Here is a 13,445-nt window from a genome sequence, read left to right as displayed (position 1 = left end):
CCCGTTTCCAAATATTGACCGACCTGGCCCACGGAGTTGGACTTCCAAATTCTACGTTCCAGGATTCACACGCGACACATTAAAAAGAGTACGGGTGGCCTCCTCCACATGCTCGTGGTCAGAACGGAGGAATAATATCAGACTGGATTTAATGAGCCCTTTGTATGTATGCCTTGGATGGTAGCTTATTTCCCGGGGAATAGCGTGTCTACCAGTGTTCTGTTTTGGTCGGTGGAGCTGCAGAAGATCTGTATGGCCAAAACTTCACCAAAAGAAAGGTGTAAGTTGTGCTTCAGTTTTTAAGTTTCATACTGATATGAAATGTAACAGGTCCTGTATTTTGGCCCAGGACGAAGATGTTGTCCATATACCGTCTGGGGTTTAAGTTAGGGATTCAAACTAGGGTTGAGTTTTTCAATAAACTTGAGCTTGGAATTCCCATCCTAGGATGGATGTTTGCATCAACGGGCTGGTGGACAGCCCCCCCCCACTCCTCTTAACACCCTCGCACCCCCTCGTCTAATCGGCTTCCTCTGACTGAAGGCCGCCGTGTTGGAATCAGCCGTGCGATGAAGAGCCCGCTTGGCACTCTTCATCAACTTCTCACACTCTCAGACACTCTGTCAGCTCCATGTTGGATGCTTATCGACACCGCATACACAGTGCCGTGCTGATCCAGCATTTTAAAGAGCCGCCACGCTTGTCATGCGTGAGAGTCGCGCTTCTGACTGTGAGCCGACTTACGCGCACACACATACAGAAGGCGGGACTGTACATACATATGTAGAGTAACAGATTTATTAGTCCCGCGCTCGTCACCACACACAACATCCATCTTCATGAAGTGCTTTAATGTGTGCGCTTTCAATTTTGGTGAGGTGTTTTGACTTGATTCGGGTTTAAGTCTTAAGTCAAGGTTATAATTCCAACTTTCAATATCCGTATTCGGGATTTAAGGTTCAAGGTCAGAGTGTCGCTTTTGGGTTTTGAGACAAGGTTGTGGTTTCAAAGTAAGATTCCAGGTCAGGAATCACGCTACAAACTCAGATGTTGAACCATGATCAGGGTTTCAAATAGTGATGCGATGGTATAAAAATGTTGTATTGCGATTACATCTTGCAATTGGTCCAACCAGGTCAGCCAATTGGTGTTCTCGCTTTGTTCTAGTTCGGGTTTCAGACCAAGGCTTGGTTGCAAGTTGGGGCTCCTTGCTGGAGTTTCAAACTACGGCTACGGTTTCAAGTCTCAGTTTTAAACGTTTTAAGATAGGGTTTCAATTTTGCATTTCAACTCAGATTAGCCAAGGTTACACTTTCTGGTTCGGGTCTAAAACCGGGGTTGGGATTAACCCCTAATCAATGTGGATTTAGAAAGTGTCCATTAAGAGTTGCGACGTAAAATGGTCCACCTTATGCGCGCACTTTCAGGTCGGGACGAGGTGACCTGATAGTACGCGGGGGGGTGGAGGGGAGATGCCACTCAAGGGGGCTTTGAGCCTGCCGTAATTAAGCGAGGCAAGTTTCTGTTCTTCGCTGGTGATTATCAGCCGCTGCAGATAAATAAAAAAAAATGCAAACAGGCCAAAGTAATTAACATATGAGGAAGCAACGAGGTAGCCGCCATCTGATAGCCGGCCGAGTCCTCGCGCCTTCATCATTCTCTCCCTTGCGCACAGATTAAGAAGGCGGGGCTGAGCTCGCAACTTGATGAATATGCGAGGCGGGGGAGGGGGGCGACGACGATGTACTGGTAACGTATGTTTAATTACATTCTCCTGTGCATGCGAATCGGATCTTTTCTGTAATCTCTTGCTGGAATTACGATTTATTTACCTGCGATTGAGCCCTGCGGGACTTTAATTACGTCGAGACAAACAAACTGCAACACATTTTGTGTTTGAGGAAATACTCTCACATTGTCAACGTAAATTTAGATCACCCTCTCCTGGCTGCATCGCCTCCACCTAATTCCATCCTTACCTCCATTGGAGACTCCATTATAAAGACATGAAGTTGCTAAAACGGGTTTTGGGTTTTCACATTTGGGGGTTCAAGTAGAAGGAAAACGTTTCTAATTTGTGATCTCAAGCCAACCTTCAAATGAAGACTCAATGAAATGATTTTAGTTTTGCAAACCAGGGTGAGGGATTCGAACCACTTTTCGGGTTTCAAGTCAGAGATTTCACTTTGGGGTCTCAAGCCTCAATTAGGATCTCCAAGGAGACTTCGGCTTTTAGAGTTCCAAACGTTGGTTCGGGTTTCAAACTTTAGTTTATGTTTTTTCTAAATAGGGTTGCAACTTTGAGACTCAAGCCTCGGTTTGGGTTTCAAATTGGGGTAAGTCTTTCAAATTGGAGTTCGTGTTTCCAATGACGTCAGGGATCATGTATCTACTTTGGGCATCAAGCCTCAGTTAGCGTTTTAAACTAGCTTTTAAATTAAAAAGCTTGATATCTGTGTTTGGGTTTGAAATCCGATTCGGGTTTCTAACTGGCATTTATGTGACTCAGTAAATGTTTTCTGTGTATGTCTGGGGGGAATTAGTATAAAGTCACCTGCGATTTCAGCTGGCGGGACATTAATTGCGCAGAGACAAACAAACACTTTGTGTTTGCGGAAATACGCTCCCATCATGAAGGTAAATTCCACTCGCCTCATCTGATTTCCAGAGGAGCTCTTTCCTGCTGCCCTGCGCACCCCCCCTCCTGCTCTCCCTCGCCCACCCACTTCATCGTCCTAATGAGGACTCCATTAAATGAAATCAAAGTTTTCCAGGCTGAGGAAACAGCTTCCTCAAGTGCTGCCGTCTCCTGATCCTCTCCCAATTCTGCGTGTCAGCTCCCATCAGCGTCACCTGCTTTTCACCTCTGCAGTCACTCCGCCCGCTGATTAGCTTGCTGATTTCCCTGCCACGACACCCCACCCCCCACCCCTTGCGAATGGCCGCCCATTCTTCGCCATGCCAGCACAACGGCGGCATTTTGGTTATCGACGTAAGACAAGCACGGGAGTGTCTTTTAAGCGGCCGGTCCCGAAAGCTCCGGCTGCACAACAGCTGGGAAGTAATTGATCACGTCTCGGTTTTGTTCGTCTCTCGGCGGCTTCATTTGCAAGGAAATCAACATTCCGATATGAAGCTGGGAGTAAGGCGCCGTTGTATTATCTAACGGTGACTTCAATCTGGATGAGGCCTGATTGGAAAGTAAACAAGAGTGACGACATGCGGAGTGTCGAGACGGTGGACGTTCATTGACTTTTAAGAACGTCGGAGCGACTCTGGCCTCTGTTTTTACAGTTAATGGCCTTAGAGAACTTTTGATGGCAGTCACACGTGACAATGAAGCAAAACAGGTTCCAGGTGGATATCGTTGCCGTTACGGCTGAAATTCCAAAGACGGTCGCGTTCCTATTTTTTCACCTCAAAAGTTGCTGTTGATTTGACGGGTTCGGCGTGAGGGTAGACCATGTGGTTGACTGGCATTAGTTCTACCCGGTATCTCTTTCAATTAGCCAATGAACATCATTTTGGCTTGCGTTCTGTCGCCACGACGACACCAATACACGGTAGAGCATATGATTTTAACGTGAATCATAAAAACCGTGCCATCGCCAAGTCTACTTGAAAAAGCAAATGTGGAAAGAAAAAGCTGATTACTTTTGACTTGTTTTTGGCTCGCTCTTGAACTTTCTTGGCTTTATTAAAAAGAAAAAAAAAAAACATCTTTCAAATAAAAAGCTGAAACAGCATTTTTTTCCCTGTCTGCTGATTTGGGGGTCGTATTTTGTTTGAGAGCGGCGGTTCACTGGTGGAACCTCGGTCTTTGGCGTCACTCGCTTCAAGATTCCGAGCAAGTCTGCACTCTGCGTGAATTAATGATGACGCCGAGTCGTTTGATGGAGCTCCATCATTTCCAACGTTTTTGGCCGCGCTTGAGTGCTGAGTCGTTAGAATGCAAATGCGGGCCCTTTTCTGTGATACCTCGAGTGTATTTTCACCTCCTGCTGTCTTCACTTAAGCACCAAAAGTGTTAGCATCCATGCTAAGGAGGCTAGCGGATGCACACACGTCGCTTACTTTTTGGTACGTTATGTTATCATATATTTTGAATTTTGGCTCCAGTCAGTTGACATGCTGGATGAATATGTATTTGTAAAGTTAAATGCTAACCATCCGTTTGTGTCTGACTACAAAAATACAGCTTGATTTGACTCCCAAATCCCCGATAGCGCTCTGTGACATTTGTGAGTGGAACAAAAATGCTGCATGATGAAGTGAAAAAAAAATTAAATAAAAAATAATATAAAATGGAAAGGGAAGAAAAAAAAGAAAAAGCCCGGAGGAGGCTTCGGTCCCAGCCGAAGCCTTGACACCTCACTCACCCCGCGCAATTCACAAAAATGCAACAACTGATTATTTTTGGTCAACCATGCCGAAAGCTGAATACATATTTCGCTGAGTGTTAGTCTTAAGGGGGTGAAAAAGGCACAAGTGCACAAATTGGACTTGAGATTTCTTTTTAGTTCTTCTTTTACATTTTTTGGGGTAAATAAGACTTGTTGTTTTCAACTCATTTCAATTTCTGAGTTTTTATTTTATTTTTTTTCATTTGTTGAACATGAACAATGTAAGAAAATTGTCACTCAAAAACAAACTACGGGATTATTTACAGTGGCTGAAGATCTCAGAAAATTGTGCTTTGCATTTTTGATAAAACGCATTTTTTGGAAAAAAAAAATCCAAAATGATTCCACTGTATAATACATTGAGTCAAAAAAAGTTAAAAAAAAATGGTGATGTACTTTTATTACAATATGTTTAATGTATGTAAATTGTATAATTAAAAAAAAATCCTCCAGTGTATTTATTTTTAATAGAATATAAAAAATGAGCCTCTCTCTCTCTCTCTTGCTCGAATTGTGACTTACTCAATGTCAGAATTTTCTTCCTCAAGTATCAGTGACTGGCATCGTCAGTCTTCAAGAGTAGTCGATACCTTGCAATAAGGCCCATACCAGCCTTGCACCGATACCTGCTATCGATACTCGCCCATGCCGAGTTTTGCTTGCATCTTTCGCTAATGTGGCTTTCAAAGATGTGCGACGATTGGAAACGTCATTTGCCACCAAAAACAGACACGAGCTTGTTGTTTGCTTTTGAAGCTCCAGTCGGACACGTCTCATCCTTTCTGCTTGTTCTTATTCACGGGCGGTAGTGTGCTACACCCCCCCCCCCCCCCCCCCCACCAGAGCATTACATGGAACGTGCGTTGCCATGGCAGAATTTATAGAGGTTACAGGCCATGAAATCAAATGAACGCTTTCCTCTCTCGATGTCTGTTTTGGGTCATTTTGTCCAAGAGTGCGATAAAAAAAAAATGATAACAATCGAGTGTGCCCCCACACGCCCAAAAAATATCTCCCGGGAGTAAAATATCCACTCAACGTATGCTGACGCTCACATGCATGTAATCAAGAAATGCTGTATTCATAAAATGTATCAAAGCGCACGCTTTTGTTATTCCTGAAGGACTCACGGCAAGCAGACATGTCCAATCATTACGAAGAGGCAGACAAGTAATAGCTGGAGACTTTCCACTGATCACAACCTTTCATCCAGACACTCAACAACTCCATTCTTCTGTCACACGCACACACACACACACGGGCAGGACAAGATGGGAAAGAAGCTTTTTTTCCAATAGGCGGGCCGTGTTTTCATCAACAGCGATGCTGATAAATGGCTTGACACGCTGATTGCGCTGGACCCAATGAAAAAAAACAATCTCAACATGCTCACTTGCTGCCACAAAATTAGGTACACTTTAACACGCTTGTACTTTTCATGAGAATAGAATTCATCACCAGATAATTTGACACAAACGACACAATCAAGTTTTCAAAATGTGTCTTTTGAATACACACACAGAAAGAATAAGAATAAGGAAGGGAACGCGTGAAATATTAAATTCTCATAATCCGACCCTCAAATATTAAATTGCTGAGAAATTATTAACCAGCTGTGTGCCGCTTCAAAACCGAGCTCTTTCTTCTCAGTCACGAAACATTTTTTTATCTTTATAAAAAAAAAAAAAAAGACAAGTAAATAAACTCGGAAACTGATTTTCGTGGCTTTTAAAAAAAAAAAAAGAGCGCTGCACGTACTTTTACTTTCTAAAATAAAGTGATCGACTTAGAGGTTAGAAAGTTGTATTTTGTAAAAGAAAAAGCAAATGAACTGATTTTGGTAACTCATTCTTGAAAAAAGGAGCGCGCTTTTCATTTCGATAAAATCAAAACTCAAGTGCTCACTTTTAACACGTGCATTGACTAGCGCTACAAAAGAAAAAGAAAAGATCAAGTTCAGAGCAGATACATTTTATAGGCAAAAAAAGATGCAACCCGCGGCTACTCCAAATACAAAAAAATACTTTTGAATGGTACACAAAAGCACAAAACGGGACGCTCACTCGTCCAAGACGAAAGCTCAGCATTTCATTGTGAAGGCAGAGAAGGCTCCCAACTAATCTGCTATCCGAGTTTTCATTGCCACGGGGCAGAGAATCAAACGATTTGGCTCTGTGTTTACAAATCGCCCGTCTATGGCATTTCTCATTACATGTTAGCATTAAGCTAGCGGACTTTGCTGTGACGAAACGATACGATTTAGTTGATGGGCTGTCGGCTTTTGTTTACGGAACCATGTTCTACAATCGTGAGAGTGAGAATAGGCGCTAATAAGTTCAAGTGTGTTTAAAAGTTTCTGCTCGGAATGTTCGTCGTGAAAAATGTCCAAAAGACATCCGTCAGAATTTGAGCATCCAAGTCAGTCAATCCAGGTTGCGGCGTGCCGCCGACGTGTTCGGGATGCGCTCGATGAGCCGCACGTGATTGATTGCGCCATTTTTCAAGCCTCAGTCGAACGTGGTCGCACTGCCGGGCAGAAGCGCTCGGTGCGCTTCATTAATTCTTCCCCAATTAGCAAAGCGGGCCAAACACACCACGGTGGATGCTGGGAATGATGCGAAAAAGAAGAAAGCCGGCGGCACAATAAGCAAGCGTACTTTAAGACGACAAAGCGGCGGCGAGCAGCTGGCTTTTGTGCGTCCGTCTGACTTGAAATAAAGACGCACAATGCGAAGGCTGGCTCGTCTCTCTGCGGCTTTTTAATCAGCGTTATGGAGAGCTGCTCCGCTTCCTGTCCCCGCCGCACTTAGAGGGTGTTTAAGCTGCAAAATTGATTTTTTTAAACCAATGGCTGCTACTGAGGAGATAATTCATTTTTCTAACAAGAAGAATAGACGCACGTGACCATTAAACAGTTGAGCCCAGATAGAACTTGAAAGAAAGCTTTTCCCCGAAACGGAAAAACACGACCTCGGTCCTCATGTTGTCGGGTACGCCGATAATCAGGACGGTTTCCAGACGCGATTCATCAAGTCGGCAAAAGCTCAGTCATCACATTTCTCGATTATAGATTCAATTTCTAGGAGGTTAGTCCTTACGATACCGAGCGGAAAAGGTTGATACCAAAATTCAAACAGATAATTCGACTGACTTTTTTTCCCATCCTGGTTCAAACAAAACCATAAATGATCACGATTTCATTCCACCCAAAGTCAGCCAAGACCTGATTATCGGACGACTTGGCGTGACGAGAAGGTTGAGAAAGAGGAGGACCCAAAAAAAAAAAACACTGAAAAATAAAAGGCAAACAAGGAACTTGGAAAAAAAAGTGCAAAACAAGAGTGACCAACAAAACACAACAACTTGACTAATTTTAACTAAACTTGGCAAGACAGGCAGGAAGAAACTGGACAGGGACACTGACAAGAACTCAAAGCAAACCGGCAACTAAATACAAACAAATTAACGCCTGGACAAGACACGGCGGGTTGGAAGAAGCTGATTGGTTAACACGAGGGCTGGGGGGGAACCAACACAGGTGGACACAATAAACATGACGAGACACAAGACTCAGGAACAAAAGGCAAAACTTCATAGTCAAAAACCGAAAACATGACAAGAATAAGGCCGACCAAAGGTTTTACGATCCGATTGAACCGAGTCGCGTGCAAACATACCGATAGTCACTTTAGGATGAATAGAGCCCGCATCAAAAAAAGTTAAGGGCCAAGCAACACCTGAACGGCTTCAAACCAAAATGGCCGCCGTCCATATTAAAGTTAATGATGGATATATTTTGGGCCTCGTCGTTAACAGTTTCATTTAAGCCAAGCGGACGCCCCCCGGAGGCCGTCTTCGGCTCCGTTTCCGCCTAAAGAAGGATTTGACGTTCTGCTACCGAAACGTAAGCACGAACGGCAGTCGGCCCGCTCCAGCGCAGCGTCAGGTTGCATCGCGTGTGCGGATAAATCTGTCAAAACATCTCCAGGTGGCGCATAAAAGCCAGGATTTACGGCCACGGGCAGACGTCTTTTGGGGCGAACCTTTCCAGGAAGAGCAGGTGCAAGAGTCGCTTGTGTTTTCTCCAATAATCTAAACGTCGGCCGCCAGAGGCTAATGGAAGGCGTCCTCATTTGCATATCAATTATTGCCAAGCCCGCGGTGATCTAAGGCGCGTTTTGATTTAGACGCACGCCATGGAGGAGTTTGGAAATAAACATTCTTCTTCATCATCGTTGTCGTCAATCTCAAGCAAGATTAGTGGATTTATATTGGACAAAGGGAAGCATCGATTCACGGTGGGAACTCTTTGTCATGTCCTACACATCAACTAGAAATTTAATGTACATCGAGTGCAAATTAACTGGAACGCGCTTGCTCATATTCTATAAAACGACGGAACATCTACAATACTGTAAATTAGCTACATAACATCGACTGTAAGCACTCATTTATTGCAGAGGCTTTATACACACACATATATATATATATATGTGTGTTGCAAAATGGAAGCATTTACATTTGAAAATGGAATTTATGACTCCAATTGGCGTCACTTAAGCAAATTGTGTGTGTTTGTGTGTGTGTTTTTTTTTTTTTATCCTATTCCTCCAGAAATGAACAATACTCTGTTGGCATTAATTAAAATCATTTGTTGCCTCGCCTCCATTCACACGCCGCACTCTATTCTATGTTCATATACAGTCGTATTGTGTAAGCCTATTAACTTGGAATCGAGAAGAGTAAATGACAGTTTCGGCTATAATAAGCTCAAGCTGGCGCCATCCTCGACACTTTAGTGTCATTCATTTTCCAAAAGCAATGCGATGGAAAGTAAAACACTGAATTCGAGGGATGCGCTTTATTCTGATTGCGATTTCAAAAGCGCCGAGAGCAGCGCGTAACATTGTTTTCGACGGCCCACAAAAGCCTGGAAATTATTTATGGTGATTTTTTCATGTCGTATCTCAATTGGAGAAAAATAAACCACATTCACGCGTTCCCTTCGAGGTGAAAGAACAACAAAACTCAAGGCTATTCAATAAAAATACACAATGGACTTGGTAGCCCCGCCCACAATTGTTTTCCAAATCCGTCCTGACGAGATGAGCAAATCATCATCAGTCGTTTTCACCTTTCTGGCGTTTATTGAGCATGCAAGCGCAAAATGAGAACACTCACAAGGAGCATGGATGCCAACTTCGATTTTGCGCTAATATTCCAAATCGCGATTTTTTTTCTTGTCGTAGTAGATGAACACGATGCATAGCTTTGTTGCTCGCGTTTTATTTTGTGCACCAAGAAGGCGAGCGAGTCATCCATCTGCGCAAATGACAGTTATGTCTGCAAAAAATGCTGACGTTTTTTTTTTGGGGTGACTTGTAGCTAACGGCCATCATCAGCGAGCCGGCTTGTCTCGCTCAGCTTTTTTTTTTTTCAAACGTTCCGCTCCATCCTTCAAGAGCGGCTCCCTCCATTTCCTGTTTGCCGGCGCTCGTTTGTTTGGACGCCGTCAGCGGCTCATCAGCGCTCATCAATTTCCGAAACATTGAATGGTGTCAAAGGCCGTAACATTGTTTGTATGGAAATGAGCGTCGGCGCCAATGAGGTGGCGGCAGGCTGCCGTCGTTGTTGTTGTCCTCGACGCGCACGCACTCCAAACGAATCTCTTTGTCTCAACTCCGGCTCATCGTTTAACGACTATCTCCACGCCATTAATTTATGCAATTAATGTTCTAATGAGTCAATTAGACTTTGATAACAAAGGCCTCGGCAAGTTGAATTAATCTCTAAATGGATCATTGGCAAACTTTTCCAACTGGACGTAATGACAAAGATTGGATGCGGGCGGGCCTTTTATCGTGTGGATGATGTGACTTTGAAGCGGAGAAGGAGAACGCGGCTTCACGTCGTCAGCGGCGCGTCCGACTCGCACTTTTAATGTTAATAATCGCACTCGGATGTGCGGAAGTGGCAAGGTCAGTGCGGGAGTTAGAATCAACTTCAGCAGTTCTCGTCGTATGAGCCCGTTTCAAATTGGATTCATTAGCATTTATTTGAATTGATTGTGAAAATGACCGCGTTTGAGGCTTTCAAATTGATTGAAAATGCCGCCCGGGAAGCGAGTAGAATTTGGCAACATGAAATTTGGTTGGTGTGTTTTTGTTCATGGACGAAGAAAAGAAGCCTGGCATACAAAAAAAAAAAAACAGACTCGCAAAGTCCACCGTTTTGGTTTGAAGCGGCCATTTTTGTCTTTCCTGCAAATTTATTGAACATTTTGCCCTTGTCATGAACTTTGGACGGCACCCACAAAAAAAAATTTTTTTTCTTACTCATAAGGTCAGTTATTACTTTCAGCGGTGTCAACCAAAGTATTTCTCTTTAGATTGTCATTGAAAAAAAAGATAAATGAAACAAAGTTGAAGTTACACTTTAAAGGTCGCCATCAATGACATTTTCAAGTGCTTGGGTCAAAAAATAAAAAAAAAGTTTTGAGCAGTGAGCTTAAATTGTCTGATGTTTTTCACGTCGGCTGCACGAGGCAAACGGCCTCGTGTGTTTATTTGTGCGCCTCCTCCATTTTGCGAGCCTTATCATTTTTGACATTATTACCTTTGCTCGCCGCCCTGACTAATTTTTCCGCAATGAATAGATTGTCCTATATTTAACTGAAGCGCCATGAAAAAAAAAAAAAATCGCTGACGTTAAGATTGTGTTTATCCAGCTTTATGCCAGCCAAAGCAGTCATTTTTTTTTTTTCTGCAGCGTGAAAAAGACTTTTTATTATTTAGCCAGGCCAGCACGTGACAAAGGCGGCGCGACAATTGCGCACTTGTGTCGTTCTGCGTTTTTGCAGGTCAGACATGAATAAAAAAGCATGAACTGCACGTTCACTGGGGCTGCAGGACTTTTTCAGTCGAGACCTCAAGCCAATGGAGAACTTGGAGGAAGCTGAAGCTTGGAATTTCTTGGAAGAATGGGAGAACGATTAAATGGCCGGTCATATTTGTATATTTTACACCTACAACAAAAAAAATGGATCTTTGACGTCTTTAGCCGTCAATGGTATTAAATGAGTGAAGGCTGAAATTGACTGCAAAGGATTAAAGTAAAGAAAAAAAACTATGATGTGACAACCCAAACGTCATTCAAATGATTTGCGTGCAATCCGTTAATTAGCGGCACACTTGACGCCCCGTCAGGCCTGCCGTTCGCATCGCATGTGTTGCATTGTTGGATTTGGCGCCGTGACAACCCCGCCCGGCCGAGGATTAGCGCGTCCAAGGTCACGCGTGATGAACCTGCGACGACGGATTAGACGACCGAGAAGTCCGGTTCGAGGCTCAGTTTACGGGATTACCGTCACACTTCTGAGGCCGCTCGTCATTCGAAAAAAAAAAAAAGATTTACGCGCCACCCGCTGCGTTCATTAAAAACATCAGCGCCAAATATGGTCCAAGTCCTTTTTTGAAGTCGGGGAGATGACTTCACCGCCGCAGACAAGTTTTATCAGGCGGATCAGAGTTTGTGATCCAAGTGTGATGCCCGCCCGCTGGGCATCATCCCGTTTGACACATTATCAGCGTCTTAGTGCAAGATTTCAAATGATGACATCTTCGAAAAATATCTGACATTGACAACTTCTTTACTTACATGTCCTTGTCGGTCCTCCGCGAAAACGAAATCAATAAACATTAGCGTCACGGAAACGCTTCTGAATATTTTTTTATATTTTTGAAATGCCAGGAAAAGCCGACTAGAACAGCTGAACTTTATCAGGTGCTGCAAATTGGTACGTCGTGACATTAACGTGAACCGATTGTTACGACAGCCTCATCAGCAGTTGTTTATTATTCATTTCACTCTTGAAAAGATTTATTTATGGATTTTTGCGTTAATGAGCGCGTTTACCATCTCGTATTGTCGCATCTACGCGGCGACTGCGTTGGAGAGCGCGCCGACTGTAAGCGTTTCTGTCGTTATTTACGAGCGCCAGCGTCGCGGCCTGCGTACACAAAGCATTCAATAAAAAATAAATTAAAAAATGAAATAACTTGTGGTTTCACTCGGAATGTCACTAAACAGCGACTCGAACAAACAAACTAAGCCGAGGAACAAATGGGTCCAATGAAGTCAAAACGACTGCCGCGTTTCCGGATGCATGACGGCCAGATGCTCTTAAAATTGACCGACGTTCAAAATATGCATTCTATGAATGATAATACAGCGAGCTGATCTCAAATAACACAACAACACATTTGATTGATTTCATCTCTTAATATCAACAACATCTCTTATTTTCCATTGGTACGTTGCGGAAATTGTTTTGTGATTTAGCGAAAGGAAATAATGAAGAGGCTGAAGTCACGAGGTGCTCTCCCCGCATGGCCTCTTTTCGCCGCCTCCGTGATTGCGCTGACCTTCGGCGGCGCCAGCGCCTGCGAGTCACTCGGCAGCGGTCGCAGCCCTGAACGTTGTGAAGAACTCTCAACAGCTTCTTTGTCCTGGGAAAAAAAATGCAACAAAAACAGTCGGGTCTTGCGTTTGTGGAAAAATAAATAAATGCATAAATAAAATACTTTTGCTTGGTTGACAAAAGGTGAACTTGTGCGTTTTGTCCTTTTCCGAAGAAACAAGTCGTCTGCTGTATTTTTCTCCTCTTGGAGCGCAAAATGTTTTGCATCACCTTTGAAGGCGGCTGGGAAGGAGTCGAATGAGAGCGAGCGCTAAAAACTCAAATGAAGCGCCTGGCGACTACTGGACGACAAATTATCGCCAGTTAGAAAAATGAAAATTTCTGGTCACCGTTTGCGCCGTTGTGGGAGTGAACACAGCCGACTTGCGGCTCCACAAATTTCATTTTAAATTTGGCTCCAAAAAAATCAAAGTACGTTTCGAAGGAACTGCAAGCGCACCGCTTGTGGATGATGTCATCACAGATTATGTATTTGCTTTTTTTGCATCGTTTGATGTGGCTGTCGGCAGCCGGGTCAGCAATTTCCTGGATCAATAAGACTTAAATAATTCAAATAAAATAAC

The sequence above is a fragment of the Idiotropiscis lumnitzeri genome, chromosome 19, assembly GCF_059441095.1.
Source record: "Idiotropiscis lumnitzeri isolate Australia: NSW breed Sydney's pygmy pipehorse chromosome 19, RoL_Ilum_1.0, whole genome shotgun sequence".
Lineage (NCBI taxonomy): Eukaryota > Metazoa > Chordata > Actinopteri > Syngnathiformes > Syngnathidae > Idiotropiscis > Idiotropiscis lumnitzeri.
This window is presented reverse-complemented; position numbering follows the sequence as displayed.